Source organism: Myodes glareolus, chromosome 25 (genome assembly GCF_982192425.1).
Source record: "Myodes glareolus chromosome 25, mMyoGla1.1, whole genome shotgun sequence".
NCBI classification, from domain to species: domain Eukaryota; kingdom Metazoa; phylum Chordata; class Mammalia; order Rodentia; family Cricetidae; genus Myodes; species Myodes glareolus.
The window spans coordinates 29,782,648-29,790,500 of NC_142050.1; the positions used below are offsets into that span (position 1 = coordinate 29,782,648).

Here is a 7,853-nt window from a genome sequence, read left to right on the forward strand (position 1 = left end):
CAGGATGAGTTAACTGAAAACATCAGGAGGGTCCCAGAGTGGGATTAGAGACCCCAGAGGGTGATCTGGCAATAGGCAAACCTTTAATCCTTAGATGTTTGGAGAAGAAAACCACTCTCCTAGGGTGGTGGTGGTTACGTGCCTTTGATTCCAGCACTTGGGAGCCAGAGGCAGGTGAATCTCTGTGAGTTTGAGGATAACCTGGTCTATAGAGTGAGTTCCAGGACAGCCTGGGCTACCCAGAGAAACTCTGTTTCAAGAAAACTGAAAATTAGAAGGGAAGGAAGGAAGGAAGAAAGGAAAGAAAAGAAAAGAAAGCTCCTTTTTGCGACAGCAAAGGCTTGAAGAAACCGGGGCCGGAAGATCCTGTGCTCTGATGGGGAGCTGAGAGGCTTGCTCTACAGAGACATGAAGACAATTCATGTCTCACTTCTCCCCTTGACTTTTATTTACTTATAACGTGGAGCTGCAGGCCTGGCAACTTGAGATCAGGATTCAAATGTGAGGGAAGAAAGCAAGCGACAGTAGAGGTGGGCAACCTGCCACTGCCTCTTGGAAACTGTGGCACCCTGGGTGAGTTCTAAACAGGACTTCTGACCTCCTGACCTCTAGAGGTCCCAGTTAAGTGGGGAAGAGCATCCATGCAGAACCCCAGTGTTCTCCAGTGCTCGGTACCGGATGGAAGACACAGGAGCCTGGGCTGGCTGTGAATGAGTTGCAGGACAATTCAAACACTCCCTCTGTGGTTCTCCCAAACTGTTTCTCTCCAGTTGAGGACGGGGGAGAGGTGGGTAACAAGGATGGAAGGCAAACTGGGAAAAGTCTAGGGTGCTGGAGGCAGAAACTGTGGACAGGTTACCTCACAAGGGTGCAAGTTTTCTTACATGTTCAATTAAGAATCCCCGGCTGTGTTAGTCAGCTCCCTGTTACTGGAGCAAAAGAACCCGAGTTAACAAATGAACGCGGGGAACGGTTCATTTTGGTCCCGTCTTCAGAGCTGCCAGTGATTGTCTGGCTCCATCCCTTTTGGTTGAGGAAGCAGGACACCCTGGTGGAGAGCGTATGGTAGAGAAAGTCTGTTTACTTTATGGTAGCCAAGTGGAGAGAAGAAAGCATGTCCCAGTGACTCAGCTTCTTTATACTAGGCTCCAGCTCTTGAATTTCCACCAGATCCCATAACTCCTTCAGTAGATAAGGTCTTTAACTTATAGACCTGTAGGGGGCGCTCTAGATCTTCTTGAACACTTTTCTGAAGGTTGGGACCATGCTGTCTACAGGAAGTTTCTGGGATATAGGAGATGTTTCCTATACTTGAAGTGACTTCCTATCTACTGAAAAAGACCCTAGAACTTTCTGACCATCTCAGATGGTGATTCCAGGCCTGGTTCTGGGCACAGGAACCCCGTAGAAGTACACCATCCATCAACTCATTGAAAATTCAGTTCACTAATTTCTTTTTACCAAGAGGTGGTTTGGGTTTCCTCTCTGTTAAGTCTTTGGGAAGTTGCTTTTGGCAACTGAGTTCCTGGATTCCAGAGGACTTCTCTCAGTGGGCTGGGCTGGCTGAAGCACAGGTTTCTAGAGGTCCTTAGTCAGAAAGGGAGAAGACCAGGGATAATTGTGTTGGGAAATGGATCTTTGAAGTTGTGGATATGAGAACTATTTTGTCTTTTCTTTTTTCTTTTTTTCTTTTGGTTTTTGCTCCTATGACTGTCATTTCTGTTATTGTGACAGTAATACTGTGGCAATAACATTGTGCCAAGAATCCTCAACAGGCAGGAGGAAGGGGACCTAGGTCCCAGCACACACCCTGTAGGACTACCCTTACTCGACCCACAACGTCTACGGTGTTACTTCCTAGCTGGTTGCTACCTAGCCTCTCTTCAGCTTCTCAGTTCTTTATATGGAATTAGATCTCCAGGAGTGTGCCATGGTGATGGACAGCCAGAACCTCCACCTTCTCCAGACAACAGAAGGACACATGGCACAAGCCTCATCACAGGAGGTGTCTGTCATGGATTCCAATCTCAGACATAGGAACAGAGACTAAAACCATTTAGTTGCTGCTGCCTATGACCAGGGGTTCTTTCTAGACGGACGCCATCATGGACTCTTCAAGGCTGTTGGCACTGCCTAAGGCTCTTGCCTAGCTCCAGGTCCTGTTCTGGAATCTCTCCATCTGGGGAGCTTCCTTTAAGCAAGTCTGTTTCCCATTCTTGTAATTCAAGAACCTTGGCACATCTAAGGGGTGCTAAGAATTCAGGTGCCTCTTCCCGATGGGGGTCTTCATCTTCCCACCTTCTGCCCTATCACCTTCACCCTCTGACCCCATGCACTGCTACTTGAAGATGGGGACTGAGGAGGAAGGATTCAGCACTGGGGACATGAAGCAGTTTGCTGCCCCCAGGCTCAAGGGCAGCCGGCCTGTGGAGGGCAGTGAAGGACAGCAGGTGTGGGAGGTGATGCTGAGCTTCATTTAACAAGCAAAGGATAGGCATTATATCGACTTAACAAAAGAAGAACTAAATTGACATTTTATTGGCTCACAGAGGGAGTTGTTAAAACAGATTCCCATACCATGAGTAGCTTGACGGAGAGGCTGGCAGAAGACTCTGCCACCAAAGGCATCACTCCTAAGGGCCACTGTTACCCGCTGGGCAAAGTCAGCAACATGAACTTGAGCTCACTCCCAAGACCACGCTAGTACACTGCTCCCTACAGCTCCCAGAAGCCAACTCAGTCTCCAGAAGGTGAATTAGAGGGTAGCATTCTAGATGTGACCTTCACTCATAACCCCTGCCTGTCACAACCTGGCCCTGGCCCCTTGGGAGAGCCTCAAGGATGGAATTCTTCTGGCTTTAAGGTAGAGATGGCATCACGGGAAAGTGCCATGCTGCTTCCGGTCAGGAGGTGACACTGTCACAAAACCTCCTCCAGGCATCCTCCATGGGTGGCTTTGCAGAGGTGAGGCTTGCAGGGGAGCTGGGAGGCAGATCACAGTGGCCTTCTCAAGAAAGCCCAGCCTTCTGCGATTTGTGTTTGTGGAGAGTGTATGGGGGACACCCAGGGAACACGGAGAGGGAAGACAGAGACTCCGGGGATGGGGACAGTGATAAGGGTATCAGACAAAGAGCACCTGGCTCTATTGCCCTGCGCCTGACACCCTCCATGCCTCTTCCTGTAGAAAAGCTTGGAGAGAGATAGCAAGAGCGTGATCTAGGAATCTGGATTAGAAAAGTAGGGTGCAAGCAGGGTGCGATGACTCACCTGGGCCTAGCCGGCCAGCTAGCCTAGCCTACTTGGTAATTTCCAGATCAGTGAGAAACCCTGTTAAAAGAAAAACCAAGGTGGGTGGCCCCTGGGGAATGATATCAGAGCCTGTCCTTTGGTGTCCACACACACACTCACACACACACACACACACCCATCTTCACACACACATTATTGAAAGGAAGGTCTATGTGTGTGCATTCTCTTCTCCCCTTCTAAGTCTGTCTCTCTCTGTCTCTGTCTCTCTCTGTCTCTCTGTCTGTCTCTGTCTCTGTCTCTGTCTCTCTCTCTGTCTCTCTCTCTCTCTCTCGTGATTGAGGGTGTACAGGCTCAGCATGTGAACCACTCCCTTTCTGCCCGTTCCTACAGCTAAGACCACATCTCTGGAGTCCTGGAGGTTGCTTTCCCCTCCTCAGTCCCGACAGAGATGATGTATCTGCAGACACCAATGGAAGGCAGATGAGTCCAGCTCTCCAGCCCAGCTCTGCCAGTTAGCCACTGGCTCCCTGGGGAGACGCAGTGCAGATAAAGAGTCTTATTAAAACAGCTTCTCAGATGATTATCCTAGGAGTCTATTACATGCTCCTCTGGGGAGTAGGACACGAACTCCTCACCTGCCTCCTTTGCTTCCCTTGGCCTTTCTCAGAGAGCCGGGGCTCTTCTGCACAACACCCCGACTCCCACTGCCCTCAAGTTTTGTCTAGACGAAGCATGAGGAGAAAAGGAGCCTTCGGTTTAGCAAAAGATTTGAAGGTCACCTTCGTGGAGCCCTAAACACGATAACAATCTCTGCAATCAACAAGCCTGGCTCCTTTGGAAACGAAAATAGCAACCGTGGAGTCAATTGTGCCCCCTCCGCTTTCTTTCCTTTATAGGACACAAAGAAACTCTAGGGGTGAACTTGGAGATCACAGTGTCTTTTAACAGCCCGAAAACCTGAAAAAAAAAGTTCCTGTGTCTATCTGCAGCTTGTCAGCACAGAGAAGCTAACTATCTCAGGGCTCTTGCTACCACCTTGTACCCAGCCAACTCTCCCCTTCAGCTGTGGTCTTATCTGTCCTATCGATAGCCCCAAGTTCAAGGAGGTTTGGAAATGGTGCACCCCATTTTAGATGGAAGCGAACCCAGTTCCCAGGAAGAGCGGTGTTATCACAGGGTCAGCGGAGGGTAGAGTAGACAGAAGAGGAGAGACACGAGGACGTTTGAGCAACCTCTGCTGGCTCCTACCTCTCCCCTCTTCTTGGGTTGGGCTCTGAGCTGTTGTGCACTGACTAGTATAGCATCCAGTGGGCAGTTGCCAAGGCAGGAACAGATGGAGTGAGGAAGGAAAGTTCTTCCACTCTGTGGCATTTGGGGAGAGGAACGAAGACTGAGTTTTTCAGGTTGGAGTTAATTAGGGATAATGGAACATGCGTGGGGGCAAATTGTTGATGAGAATGAGAACCTGGCAAATGGTCCCTCTCTTTCTCTTTCAGCAAAATACGGAGTGGTCTAAGATGACAATGGCTTTGAATTCAGCTCACATAAGAGCATGACAGGGAATGTCCCATAGAGTCCACTGCCCGCCCCCGAGATGGAAGCTTGCAGAGAACTGGTATACGGTGTAACATGAAGGGGCCTGTTTGTTGGGGTTTTTTTTTTCAAAGTTTATTAAATTATAAAAGTTTCCATTTCTGCCCCTCCTCCCAACACCCTCCCACTCCCCCCACTCCCTCTCCTCTTCCCTCTCCATCCCTAAGAGCAGTCAGGGTTTCCTGCCCTGTGGGTAGTTCAAGTTCCTCCCCGCTCCCTCCAGTACCAGGAAGGTGAGTATTTAATCAGACTGGATCCCCAAAAATCCAGAATATGCAGAGGAAACAAGTCCCAGAGTCATTGTCAATGGCTTTTTAGAAAGACTTTGGGCCAGCCACATTCAGAGAATCCAGCCTCCTCCAGAGAATCTGGTTGGATCAAGCGTTCCTTCAGTCCCAGTCAACTGGCCTTGGTGAACTCTCATTAGATCAGTCCCCTTGTATCAGTGGGTGATCGCTCCCCTTGCCGTTCTGATTTGCTTTTTCATGTTCTTCCTCCTTCTGCTCCTCCTTTGGACCTTGGGGGGCTCAGTCCGGTGCTCCAATGTGGGTCTCCGTCTGTATCGCCATCCATTGCTGGATGAAGTTTCCCTCTGATCTTGCCCTCCCTGCTCACGTTCTTCTTCCTGCTGCTTCTCGGTTGGACCTAGGGAGTTAAGTCCAGTGTTCCAACGTGGGACCCCATCTCTGTTGGGGGTTTTTCTGTCCTCCCACCAGGTCCCCACAATTGTTTAGTCCCAGAGAAAAATCACACAGATCTCTGTAAGTTATAAAGCTGATTGGCCTGTTATCTCTAGCCTCTTACTGGCTAACTCTCACATCTTGATTGACCCATTTTTCTGATCTATTTTAGCCATGTAGCTCAATACCTTTTTCAGTGGGGCAGCTCACATCCTACTGCTTCGGTGATCTGGGCAGGAGTGTGAGCCATCAACTTCCTCCTCCCCAGAATTCTCCTGCTCTCCTTGCATCATTTCCACTTCCTGTCTGGTTTTCCCACCTACACCTCCTGCCTGGCCAATCAGCGTTTATTTAAAACATGATTGACAGAATACAGACAATTCTTCCACACCAGTATGGGTCTGTGGAATTACAGCACAGACGATGGTAGGCGCAAAAGTTGGCCATGAAGACAAGAAGCTGGTTAGAGGCCAAATCAGGGTGACTTCATAGGCAGAATGGAGGCCCACGAACTGTTAGGAAGAGACTTAAAGGTCATCTGCTTTGTCCCACTATGTAGATGAGCAAACTGAGTTCAGGAACATACCCAAATGCTGCTTTTAAGAAGCTAAGTGAAAGTAGAATCCAACCTCAGGCTAAAGTCGAAAAAATAATAATTAAAAAAACCAAACCAAACCAAACCAACAACAACAACAAAAAGCAGAAAACCTCACATCCAGTGTAAAGGCAACTGGTTAGGAGGAAGAGAGCCGAGAAAGACATGCCAGGCTGCCACCAATGCAAATGCAGTTGCCTTTATTAACGTCAGACAATTTGGGCTTCAGTGTAGGGGAAATTACCACAGACAGTGAAGGACATTAGGCAATGACCCTAAGCGTCAATTTATTAAGAAGACATTGACAAATCCTTAGCTCATATACTCCTAGGCATACAGCTTTGAAACATATGGAGTGAAAAGGGCAGGAATGAAAGGAACAATAGGAAGACCCGCAGTCACGCCCAGAGTTTCCCATAGGTCTGACGTAGACGTTTATAGAGCAATTAGACAAAAATCTGTGGATGTCCTGAGCTCTGTTACCAAACTTGACCTCATTAATATTTATTAGGCATTCCACCCAATGAGGGAAGAATGTATCTTCCTTTTAAATGCCCCTGGAATGGGTCCCAAATCAGACTGGATGCTGAGACATAACATAAGGTTCAATAAATTTGATATTAAGTTTATAAAGAAACCTTTTTGATCATGATCAAATTAAATGAGAAACTTTCAAAGGAACTCTATCTTGGAAACCCTCAAGTATCTGGAAGTTAATAAAGCATTCTAAAATAAGCCACGGGCCAGATGAAGAGTCAGAAGAGACACTAAAATTTATTTTGAGAACAATGGAAAGGAAGTGTGTGGTACATAGCAGAAGGAGGGATAAGAGCGATATTGCTAACATTAAATACTAATAGAAAAAAAAAGCAAAGTTTTCAAATTAATGGTGTAACCTTCCTCTTAAGAATCCAAAAAAATGTAATTTGGAAATGTAGATTAGTAGCAAAATTACCTTCTAAATAGTGATGATTATAGCTCTAGGCTAGAGCTGTGTTGGCCACAGCTTGGTCAGAGAAACTTCCTTTTGTAGAGAGTCCTAGCTGGTTGAAGTTCTGAGAATAAGTGTGTTGAGTGCTCAGCCCTTGATAGACAATCTCTATATCTCTATTGCTTCCTCTGCTGCCCAGGGAGCAGTGTAGAAGAAGGGGTGGAAAGGTCGTCAGAGCAGAAGGGCAGGGAGAGCATTGTTTGTCTGACGTGAGGTGGTCATTGCAGTCACGAAGATGCGACCTACACACTTTGAAAGCAGCACCAAAGTGGGAGGGGCTAGTTGGGAAAAAGCAAGGAGTCATCTTAATGGAGAGGAGAGAGGGTGGTGTAAGGTGAATATAATCCTATGATCACAGCATGTTGTGCACAAGAAACTGCTAAAAAAATTAAGCTTAAAATAGGGGCACTTTAAGCCCAAAGTAATTACGTGAAACGAAGAAATTAATAAAGTTAGCAGCAGAAACCAGTGAATCAAAAGTGGTAGAGTGTCAACAAAGTGAAAAGATGAGCAAGCCTGAGGAGCCTCCAGGCTGCCTGATTGAGCAAAACAGAGACAAGAGACAAGTCGTCAGCAGTACCTACAAAAGTGCTCACCGAGCAGAACAACCATGTGATGGAGAAGCTCACTTGATGACAGTCGGTTTGATGATTTCAGTGGAATGAACCAAGGCCTAAGATACAAATGGTACACATGGTAAACATGGCCCAAGGCACTGAAGTAGAACCACTAACCTGAGAATGCC

The 7,853-nt window shown here is 47.4% G+C and overlaps 1 long non-coding RNA gene across 1 annotated transcript in view; it reads left to right on the forward strand.

Annotated features, from left to right (window-relative positions):
• LOC146889455 (uncharacterized) overlaps positions 1 to 4,882 on the forward strand; it is a 68,676-nt gene extending 63,794 nt beyond the window's left edge. Inside the window, exon 7 of the long non-coding RNA XR_014999914.2 lies at positions 4,746 to 4,882. This is a non-coding gene — a long non-coding RNA (uncharacterized LOC146889455). The remainder of the gene's footprint in view (positions 1 to 4,745) is intronic.
• The last annotated feature ends 2,971 nt before the right edge of the window (positions 4,883 to 7,853 follow it).